This window comes from Chiloscyllium plagiosum, unplaced genomic scaffold (assembly GCF_037043375.1).
Source record: "Chiloscyllium plagiosum isolate Xiang-an unplaced genomic scaffold, Cpla_swu_hap1 HiC_scaffold_9, whole genome shotgun sequence".
Taxonomy (NCBI): Eukaryota; Metazoa; Chordata; class Chondrichthyes; order Orectolobiformes; family Hemiscylliidae; genus Chiloscyllium; species Chiloscyllium plagiosum.
In genome coordinates, this window is record NW_028270147.1 from 10,054,050 (window position 1) to 10,066,152 (window position 12,103).

General features: G+C 43.8%; 1 protein-coding gene and 1 pseudogene across 1 annotated transcript in view; both read right to left on the minus strand.

The window, feature by feature from the left end:
• adgrl2a (adhesion G protein-coupled receptor L2a) overlaps window positions 1-12,103 on the minus strand; it is a 1,095,933-nt gene that overhangs the window by 1,028,884 nt on the left and 54,946 nt on the right. The gene's annotated exons all lie outside the window — the stretch shown is intronic.
• Window positions 483-3,199, minus strand: LOC148149083 (general transcription factor II-I repeat domain-containing protein 2A-like; annotated as a pseudogene).

A 12,103-nucleotide genomic window follows, 5' to 3' on the forward strand; every position in this document is an offset into this window, starting at 1 on the left:
TGGTAGGTGCCTCGAATGTGCTGCCAAGGCAAGTGGTAGAAACTGATATGATAGCAGCATTTAAAAGGTATTTTGACAGAACAGGCAGGGAATAGAGGGAGCAGATTATGTGCAGGCAGATAGGATGAATTTATAATGCTGGCATATGGTGGGCCGAAGGGCTCTTTCCTGTGCTGTACTGTTCTGTATTCTATGATGCAGTATTGAAGCAGTACTCCGCAATCCAATGAGACATCAAAGTCCAGTCTGTCTTCTCGGATGAATGTAAACATAATCTTTGTGATACTCAGTGAACAAGGGAGTCTCACTGACGTTCTGCCAACATTTAACTCAGTCCATATCATGAAAACAAATTATTCTGTTATTTATTTCACTGCCACTTCTGGCTGCTACATCACAGCTCTAATCCTATTTAGGGAGCACTTCATTAGCTTGTCTCTTTGCAATGTCCTGCTGAGCTTGTGAAAAGTGCAACATCGATATCAGCTCTCTTCTTCTTTCAAGTTGTGATCGTTGGCTTTGTCAAAGCTGAGGGCAATCAAGCTTATGGGAAGAATGGCAGAAGGGAAATTCTGAGGCCACTCCAGAATGCCACTGGAAAAGAGGATGGATGGACAATGAAGCAATCTGTCAGGGAGGTCTCATTTCTGACATCCTTGCCACTAACTAAAAACAGTTGATTTGTTAATTGCTACACCCAGAGCAGAGACTTCCTTAATGACTTACAGAATTAATATTGGACCCAGTCAGAGGGAGAGACCACTTCCTTTTCCACTACTTCCTCTGTTCAAACCCTGACTATCCCTTTCAGAGAATACTAGCAGAAAGTGGTCATACATCTCACCTCTCCCTCTTGCTGGGAGGGCATTTGGAACCAACATGAGGTAAGTATAGTAGAAAGTGGATGGAATAGAGGGTGGTAATGATAGCTCAGTGGTTAGCTCTGCTACATCACTGCCACCTATGTTTGCGTGAGTTTCCTCTGGGTGCTCTGGTTTTCTCTCACAGTCCAAAGATGTGCAGCTAAGGTGGATTGGCCATGTTAAATTGCCCATAGTGTCCGGGGATGTGCAGGCTAGGTGGGTTAGTCATGGGAAAAAAATCAGCTCGGCAAAAACAAGGACTGCAGATGCTGGAATCCAAAGGCCCCCAACGCCTCATCTTCACCATGGATATCCAATCCCTCTACACCTCCACCTGCCATGACCAGGGCCTCCAAGCTCTCCATTTCTTCCTCTCCCGATGTCCCCAACAGTACCCTTCCACTGACACTCTCATTCATTTGGTTGAACTGGTCCTCACCCTTAACAATTTCTCCTTCGAATCCTCCCACTTCCTCCAGACCAAAGGGGTAGCCATGGGCACACGTATGGGCCCCAGCTATGCCTGTCTCTTTGTTGGCTACGTAGAACAGTCAATCTTCCGTAATTACACCGGCACCACTCCCCACCTCTTCCTCCACTACATTGATGACTGCATTGGTGCCACCTCGTGCTCCTGCGAGGAGGTTGAGCCATTCATAAACTTCACCAACACATTCCAACCCGACCTTCAATTCGCCTAGACCAGGGGTGGGCAATTAATTCTTCCAAGGGGCCACATGAGAAACCTGAGTTGTGTTGGAGGGCTGAACCAATAATAAGTTGAACATAATTCTGCTCAGTATTAATTTTCTCCCATTGTAAAAAGTACTAAATTATATAGTTTTGCACTGAAACTTATAATCAAAAGAATAAGGATATTCTGTTACAATAAAGATATGAAATTGTGGAGCAGGTCAAATATAGAAGAAATAAACAGTAAAAACAATAATTTCAGTATTTCATTTTATTTTTAACGTTAATCTCACAAACCAATCATGAAAAGTTGTTTCATTATTGTTCAGTATTACAAACAACAAACAACTCTATACAAAAAGCAATAAGTGCTTTTGATGTTTTCAGTTCATTTTACTTGTTTAGTGAGAAAACTCCAGTCTGTTTTGGGCTTGAACAAGTGCACTGAAATCTGGTTGAATGTCTGAGGTGGATATGCGAAGGACAGCTGAGAGGTGATAGAGGATCTGTATTTGGATTTGTTGAGCTTCATCACTGAGAATGTCTGTTCGCAAATATAGGTAGACCCAAAGAGGACTAGAATCTTCTGAGCATGCCTCCTCATGTGTGGAAAGTTCTCCACTTTGAGGGAAGAGTAAAAATCAAGCAGTGAGACTGATCTGAAGTACTCTGCCAGAAGTGTGTCTGACTGCAGGTTAATGAGTTCAAGCTGAACATCACTAGGTGCATTCCCCACATTGCATGTAAATGGGGAAAAAAAATCATATGCATTTCATTCTCAACCGTTTTAAAGTCTTGAAATCGCCTTGAAAATTCACCATGCAGTGCTTCTAACATAGATGAGTACCTGTGGAGGTGATCAGCTGAAGGTGCGGCTTCCTTTAGTTTTGGCAAGTGGGTGAGAATGTTGTTCTCCATTTGGCTTGAGAGAAGCTGCAACTTTCTCATAAAAGCCTTCGCCAAGTTGTACATTTCATGCACAAAAAGGCCCGTGCACTGGGTTTCACATTTAGTTCATTCAAAAGTACAGTCACGTCAACAGCAAAACCAAGGTCTGCAATCCAGTCTGCATCTGAAAGCTGTGGAATGCCATTCCCTTTCTTCACACAGAAATCTTGAATCTCTTCTCTCAGGTCCCATACACTTTTCAGCATTTTGCCCAGGCTGAGCCACCTGACAGCTGTGTGGTAGCCTATGTCACGATGTTCAGTCTCATTTCCCTCCAAAAGTGCAACAAACTGCCTGTGATTCAAAGCTCTTGCCCTGATGAAGTTAACTATTTTAGTTACAACATCAACCACATGGTTAATTTTTAACACTGACTTACACAACACTTCCTGATGTATAATACAATGCAAAAATACCAATTTCTGTTCAGGGTCAATTTCTGAGACTTTATCCTGCATTCTCTTTAAGACTCTTCTCTTCAAGAGTCCAACATTTTTTCCTGTTAGATTTGGACAACCATCCGTTGTCACACCCGCCAGCTTGTCCCATTTTAGTCCTACCGTGTCCAAACATGCATTTACCTCCGTGAACAAATCATTACCAGTTGTTGTTCCTTTCATTGGCTGCATGGCTGACAGCTTCTCCATGACTTTAAAGTCCGTAGTTATCCCACGTACGAAGCTGGGCTGTGTCATGTACGTCGCAGCTCTCATCCAAAGCCAAGGAAAAAATGTCAAAGTTGACCGCTCTGTGTTGCAGCTGAAGCTCCAGATTTCTCGCGATGTCCCCAGTCCTTCTCATTACAGTGCGTCAGGAGAGGGGCACATTCTCAAATGCCTCCTTTTTCTCTGGGCATATTAGTTCTGCAGAGTCCAACAAGCACTTCTTAGTAAACTCTCCATCAGAAAACGGTTTACTGTTTCTGGCGATTTTGTGGGATATGACATAACTAGTCTTGGTGTGAGCTGACATTCTGAGGGCTAGCCAGCAAGCATCACTTTTAGCTGTTCCTGCACACACATACACGCGCATGTGCATCCATATGTAAATTAAAAAAGCAACCTTTTCCAAACAAAAGCAACACAGTTGTATTGCATGCATGGCGTAAATACTTTTTCATTTATGTTCTAATTTAAGATTGACCTCATGCAGGCTGGACAGGAACGACCAAAGGGCCGGATATGGCCCATGGGCCGTAAAATGCCCAGGTCTGATCTGGACCATCTCTGACACCTCCCTCCCCTACCTGGACCTCTCCACCTCCATTAATGACGACCGACTTGACACTGACATTTTTTACAAAGCCACTGACTCCCACAGCCACCTGGATTACACCTCTTCCCACCCTACCTCCTGCAAAAATGCCATCCCATATTCCCAATTCCTCCGCCTCCGCCGTATCTGCTCCCAAGAGGACCAGTTCCACCACAGAACACACCAGATGGCCTCTTTCTTTAGAGACCACAATTTCCCTTCCCATGTGGTTAAAGATGCCCTCTAATGCATCTCATCCACATCCTGCCCCTCTGCCCTCAAACCCCACCCCTCCAACCGTAACAAGGACAGAATGCCCCTGGTGCTCACCTTCCACCCTACCAAATAAACCAAATCATAAACCAAATCATCTGCCGGCATTTCCGCCACCTCCAAAAAGACCCCACCACCAGGGATATATTTCCCTCCCCACCCCTTTCCGCCTTCCGTAAACACCGTTCCCTCTGTGACTAACTGATCAGGTCCACGCCCCCCTACGACCCACCCTCCCATCCTGGCACTTTCCCCTGCCACCGCAGGAACTGCAAAACCTGCGCCCACACCTCCTCTCTCACCTCTACCCAAGGCCCTAAAGGAGCCTTCCACATCCATCAAAGTTTCACCTGCACATCCACCAGTATCATTTATTGTATCCGTTGCTCCCGATGCAATCTCCTCTACATTGGGGAGACTGGACGCCTCCGAGCAGAGCATTTTAGGGAACATCTCCGGGACACCCGCACCAATCAACCCCACTGCCCTGTGGCCCAACATTTCAACTCCCCCTCCCACTCTGCCGAAGACATGCAGGTCCTGGGCCTCCTCCACCATCGCTCCCTCGCCATCCAACGCCTGGAGGAAGAACGCCTCATCTTCCGCCCCGGAACACTTCAACCCCAGGGCATCAATGTGGATTTCACCATTTTCCTCATTTCCCCTTGCCCCACCTCACCCCAGCTCCAACCTTCCAGCTCAGCACCGCCCTCATGACCTGTCCTACCTGCCTATCTTCCTTTCCACTGATCCACTCCACCCTCCTCTCTGACCTATCACCTTCATCCCCATCCCCATTCACCCATTGTACTCTTTGCCACCTTCCCCCACCCTCCTCTCTGACCTATCACCTCCATCCCCACCCCCATTCACCTATTGTACTCTATGCTACTTTCTCCCTACCCCACCCCCCTCTCATTTATCTCTCCACCCTGGAGGCGTCCTGCCTGTATTCTTGATGAAGGGCTTTTGCCTGAAACGTCAATTTTCCTGCTCCTTAGATGCTGCCTGACCTGCTGTGCTTTTCCAGCACCACTCTAATCTAGTCATGGGAAAATTGGAGGGTTAGAATCCCTGCAGAGTGGAAACGGGCCCTTTGGTCCAACAGGTCCACACTACCCAGAGTAACCCACCCAGACCCATTCCTCTACCCTGCACATCCCTGACCACTATAGCCAATTTAGTGCGGCCAATTCACCCAACCTGCACATCTTTGTGATTGTGGGAGAAAACCAGAGCAGCCAAAGGAAAACCACACAGACATGGGGAGAATGCACAAACTCCACACAGAAATTGCCCGGGACTGGAATTGAACCTGGGTCCCTGGCACTGTGAGGCAGCAGTGCTAACCACTGAGCCACTGTGCCATCCCTTGAAGCCTATGCCAGTTATGAGGATAGGTTGGATCTGGTTGGGATATTCTTCGGAGGGTCACTATCAACTTGATGGGCTGAATGGCCTGCTTCCACACTGTAGGGATTCAATGCTTTGACGAAATAATACACTATACATATTGAATAATGGCAGAACCAGGAGCAAATGCAGCAGTACTATACTTCTCAAGGATTAATACAATTCTTATTGCCTGAGATTCAAATGTGCCTTTCACAAATCTTTTGGTCAAAAGTTGATTCAAACTAATAGAACAAAATTACATTAGATTCACAGAGTCCATATGACCAGAAAAAAATAGGAAGAAAAGTAAGCCATTTGGTCCCTGCTTTACCATTCATTAGAATAATGGTTAATCCAACATTCTTCACATCCTGTTGCCTCCTCCCCACATCCCTTGATTTCTCGCTTATCTATCTGTCTCAGCCTTAAATACAAAGTCAATACAAAGGTAGCTCCAATGGACGGGAAAACACTCAGTCAATGTAATGAACATTGTTATGTACAGGAGGGGAGCAACTCTTAACAAAATGGCTGGACACGAGGCCCTTTCTGTCAACTGGCATTGATTGTTGAGCTGGAAAGTCTTTTTATCTCATGACTAAGCTTGCCTGATTTTTGTATGCTTCTCTCGGCATCGGTGTAAGTGGAGATCTCACGGAGGTACCTGAGATATGAAAGGGGATGAACAACGTAGATGGAGAAAGGATATTTCTACTTGTGAAGCAAATGTGAATGAATTGTTTTAGGATAAGGGGTATGAAACTTTAAATAGAGGTGAAAAGATATTACTTCTCTCCAATGGTTGTGAACCTGTGGGACTCCCTGCCCCAGAGTGTGGTGCATGGAGGAGACTGGGTAAATTTAAGGTGGTGATAGATAGAGTTGTAATTAGTAAGGGTTGAAGGGATATGGAGAGTGGGCAGGAAAATGGAGTTAAAGCTGAGATGTGATCAGCCATGTTGTGATGAATGGCGACACAGGCTCAAGGGGCTGAGTGGCCTGCACCTGGTCTTATTTGTCTTATGCATAAAAGGATGAGTGAGGTGTAAGGGCTGTTGTGGCACAAGGGGTCCCAGATTTACAACTTATGAACACTTGTAGTGACAAACATGATCCCACACTGGGTGTAATTTTAAAGACTCAAATATGGGGTGGCACTGTGGTTAGCACTGCTGCCTTACAGCGCCAGAGACCCGGGTTCAATTCCCACCTCAGGCGACTGACTGTGTGGAGTTTGCACATTCTCCCCGTGTCTGCGTGGATTTACTCCGGGTGCTCCGGTTTCCTCCCACACTCCAAAAATGTGCAGGTTAGGTGAATTAGCCATGCTAAATTGCCCGTAGTGTTAGGTGAAGGGGTAAATGTAGGGGGGTGGGTTGCGCTTCAGTGTGGACTTGTTGGGCCGAAGGGCCACACTGTAAGTAATCTAATCTAATGAGTGTTTCCTGTACTTAACGAAAAATTCCTTTACACTGCCTTGCATTGTGTTCCGACTTGCGTACAAATCAACTTGTGAACGGATGCAAGAATGGAACCTGTTCACAACACAGAGTCTGCTTGCATTTTTCTTTTATGAATATTGGGAAAAACCACTTACTATGTGCTATAGGATTGCTTGTGGCTGGTATTAGATCCAGAGTTAATGAATGCTAGTGGAGGCAATGCAGAGTCATTAGAGGTGTCGAATTGGTAGAGTAGGTTTATAAGACTAATATAGTTACATACAAAGAGCATTGGGAAACTTGATCTAAAATTACTAGTGTTATGACACAGGGTAAACCCCTCTGCTAATTTCAACCAGCAACACAGAAAAGATTCTTGCCGTGCTGTCATCTGTGAAAATTCAAGAGACAAAGAACTATCCTAAAGTCATTATTTAAAGTACAAAAAAATTAAGAACTTTATTCTTTAAGTCTAACAGATAAATATTTACTAACAACTATTTACAACTCCTTTCTCTAAACCTATCATTTACCTCCCCCTTTACAATACTGGTCCAATAAAACCCCTGATTAAGATTTACAAAAAAATTTAAATTTCAAATCCAGCCAGCTGCCAAATCTTCTCTTTATATCTTCCTCTGTAGGTTTTGTCACCAGGTCGGTTCAATTTTTTTCTTCTGTGCAGACTCCTTCTCCAGACAGATACCTCTCAGCGAGATCTTACCAGCAGCCTACATCTGTTGATCTTTTGGCAGTTCTCTTTGCCAGTCTGGGTAACTGTTCAAAATGTCTGATAATTATACCCAAAAACATCAGATCATTTTATTGGTTTTAATATTGTCAAAATATTAAATTCAAACTTGACTGGAGTTTGGTATCTTGGGGCATAATTTGAACTGATTGGCCGAATTTGAATTTGTTTTTGTATCCAGGCAATCCAGCTACTCTAGCTGTTTGACCAAATGTCACATTGTAACTTTGTTCAGAACACTTTACTGTGTCAGGTAGTTCTGCTACCTTTTCAACTCTCATAAAGGTACAGTACACCTCTACCCTTTCATAACACAAGTGAAATGATTGTAACGAGGTGGACCTAATTTAATGAGTTCCCTGATTGGGGCTGTTAATCTTGTCCAATCTGGGAGCCCTGGCTGACCAACATGAACAGGAGCGTTAGACATTCTCCGAGAGCTGGCTCTGAGGGAGTTGGGTCCATGTTAACGACAGATCAGGCAGCATCCAAGGAGCAGAAAAATCAATCGGGATGAAGGGCTTTTGCCCAAAACATCGGTTTTCCTACTCCTTGGATGCTGCCTGACTTGATATGCTTTTCTAGCACCACACTCTCGACTCCAATCTCCAGCATCTGCAGTCCTCACAAGGACACTCCATGTGTAAATAAAGGGTGACTTGGTGACGGGATACTAGCCTCTGTGGAGTTATTTCAACTCAGTTCTGAGTTACTGATAGCCAGACTAAAAGGGGATAAATACATAATGGAAATAGTCAACACCTCCACTTCCTCATCTACCTATAACATACTCTGAACATAAATGGAAACAGAAGCTCTTTAGCTATCCCTACCTTTCTATTCTTTGGTTTGGTATATTATGTTAGACCTTCGAGGTGTTTTTCCTCCATAAGAATGCTTTAATGTGGAACCCTAAAGGGATGGCTTCTTTTGGCACAGTAAGTGCATTTCGACCTCTGTTCTAGGAGATCTAGGTTTGAATCTTGCTTGCTCTCAGAGTTGATTAGAAAATAGCTTTTTTCCTGACAGGCTCCATTCTTGGGTCTTTCACAGAGCCATGTAATTGGCTCCCACTCTTCCCTTTCCCTGTAACCCTGCAATATGTTCCACTTTGAGTATTTATCCAGTAGGGGAGGCAGTGGAATGGTGGTGCTGACATTGGCTCGAATGACCCAAGCTAATGTTTTGACCATACAGATTCAAGTCCCACTATAGCAGTTGGTGAATTTTGAATCAATAAAAATCTGATTCTAATACATTCGTTTAATGGTGACCATGTAACCACATTTTCAATTATTACAAAAATCCCCACTGAAATAACGCCACAGAGGTCTGTATCCTATCACTGAGTCATGGTTTAGTCACACATCAATCCATGGACTCTGACCAGCTAACTCAGAGCCAGACCCTGGAGTGAGGACAATCCCTCAGTCTCTTGTTTATATCTGTCAGCCAAGGCTCCCTGATTGGTCTCAGTCAACGGCCCAGTCAGGGAACTCATACACAATGAGCATTATCTGGCCAACCTCATTCTGATCACAATACCTATCTTGTTTACGAATGCCCCTTTGGGAAGGAAAATGGCTATCCTTACCTTGTTTGGCCTACACGTGACTCCAGACCCACAGCAATATGGTTGACTCTTAACCACCCCATGATATGGTCTGAGGAAACTCAGTTCAAATGGCAGATAGGGATGGTGAATAAACGTTCGCTCAGCCAGTGATGTCTACATCTCATGAATGATTTTTTTTCCCACCGACTCACCGAATGGAGAGTCGGTGGGTAAAAAGTTGGCAAATGGAGTATAATGTGGGAAAATATGAAGTTGTTCATTGTAGAAGGGAGAACAAAAGGACAGAATATTATTTAAATAGAGAAAAACTACAGAAAGCTGCAACACAAAGGGACTTGGGGGTAATTGCGCACAAAACACAGAAAGATAGCACACGTTGTCTTGTGACCAAAGGTTAACCAGTTGGAATTCTACTAGAGTTTAGAAGAATGAGAGATGATCTCATTGAAATATATGGGATTCTTAAGGGGCTTGACAAGGTCAATGATGAGAGGATGCTCTCCTCATGGGAGAGTCTAAGACCAGAGGGCATAGTCTCAGAATAAAGGCAGAGAAGAGGAGGAACTTCTTCTGTCAGAGGGTTGTGGCTCTATGGAACTCCTTGTCACAGAGAGTCATAGAGGCAAAGTCCTTGTGCATGTTTAAGGCTGAGACAGATAGATTCTTGATCAATCAGGGAATCAAGGGTACGGAAAAGGCAGGAAAGTGGACATACAAAATGTCAGATCTGCCATGATCCTTTTGAGTAATGGAGCAGGTTTGAGGGGCTGAATATCCTACTCCTGTTTCTACCTCTTATGGTCCGTGGAGCTGCTCTGTCGATAGAGAGAGATGACTGGTTGTGATTTAAGCTGAGGATCACCATGCCTCAGGAGTAGAAAGTGGTTCAGATGGAGGGTCCTTTACAATAAGCACAGCCAGTGTAGAAAATGAATTCATTCTGTTGGCATTGCAAACCAGGTGTCCAACCGACTGAGCTAACTGACTCCCTTCACATTCCTGACAATAATCACTCACTGTATAATATTAAAAAAGACTCCTATTCTCCACTTAGTTCCGTTGCCAATTATTTTACATCTCTGTATTTTGATTACCAAATACCTGAAACAGTTTTGCTTCTATTACATTTCCCCTCAGCTTTTTCTGCTCTAAATAGAACCATCTCAGAGTTAGGCGGCTATGCAAATACAAATTGTTATTGCTGTTGTATCAAAGGTTGGTTAGACATTTTTTCAGATTACCGCTTAGAGAGTGAAAATGGTATCTCATCGTCAGAACAGCCAACAGATATCCAAAAGATATGTTTTTTGTTAAGAAAAAAGTCGTGGTATCAAGGACTAATGAACAAAGTATGCCATATGGAGCTTTGTAAACACACTGAGCGCACACGGCTTTTCAACATTATTTTCACTTGAACCCCAGCACAGTTCATTTGACAATTAATGTAAAGTGGGTCTTGCAGAAACCAGCTTCCAAAACCCATCATTGCTTGAGAGCTGGCATAAGTGCATGACAAAGACTTTTAATATCGACGAATAGTCATGAGAAATAAACCCACAACAGTACTTCAATCTGAAGTAGTTTCTCGCTGAAGGGTGGTCATAAGCAGGGAGTCCCCGGTGAGTCCATGTACACAGCATTTCAGTCTTGCGAAATCGGGAAATTTCAGTGGAAACCAATCAAAAGAAAATTGTGGAAATAAATCTGTGCTATTACTGTTATTTAAGTCTTAGATTCTACACAAAAACATAGTCTTATTGCCTGCTGTAAATCATATGTCTATTGACTGCTATTTTATTTCAACCTCCTCTTACAGTCTACTTTAATCATATTCAGATTTCCACTCATATTCTTCTCATTAAGTTTATATTAAGTCCAAAATTTCTACGCTTATTTTGCTCTCTCTCCACTCAAACGTTGTGTCTCAATTACTGTGACATTCCTGTGGAATTAGGAATTAGTCTGATGGCTTTATAATGGTGCCTCTTTGCTTTGAAAGGTTTCCCAGCAGCTACGACCAACAAGAACACACAGCTTTCTCTCTCCTCAAGCCTTGGCATACTGTTTCAGCAGAGCTCTAATGGCACTGGAGAATTGAGATGGAAATCTACCTCATCTGTTGCGCTGACTAAATATTGTGGCTATATGAGTTCTGTGGTGAGTAACTCACCCTCAAAACTCTCTGTTGCCTATCCACCGTTTCCAAGGTAGAAGTGAGATGTGTGAAGGAATACTCTCCACTTGTCTGGATAAATGCAGGTCCAACAACACTCAAGAAATTAAACCCCATTCAGGTCAAAGCAGACAGCTAGACCATACCCCATCTATCACCTTAAACGTTGATATCCTCTACCACAGACACACATTGGCAGCAGTGTGTCCCATGTACCAGAATGCACTGAAGCAACTAGCCAAGGCTCTATTGACAGCATCTTTCAAGCCTGTGATCTCTGCCGTCTGGAAGGACAAGGGAATGGGAACATCACAGCCTGCAAGTTCCCTTCCAAACTACACAGAGCCCTGACATGGATCTATACCACTGTTCCTTTACTGTCGCTCTGTCAACATCCGAGAACTCCCTCCCTAACAGCATGGTGAATATGCTTACACCATATGGACTGTTCACTGTGATCATCTCAAAGGAAGTTAGAGATGGGCAATAAATGCCCATGACCCTGAGAACAAATAATAAAATATAAACTAATTGATTTGTGTTAAAAATATCTGGTGCCTTCGAAGTGCATCCTTTGCAACAAAGCCACTGGCAACTGGAGTAAAGAGGAGCAGCTAAAGTGTGTTTGGGTTCATAACTCAGAGCTTAATGCTATTTTTTTCTTTTTAAAAAGTACAGCATTTAGCCACAGTCTCATTAAATGTCTTCTGGAGATCTTTTGGCACAGAGGTAGCA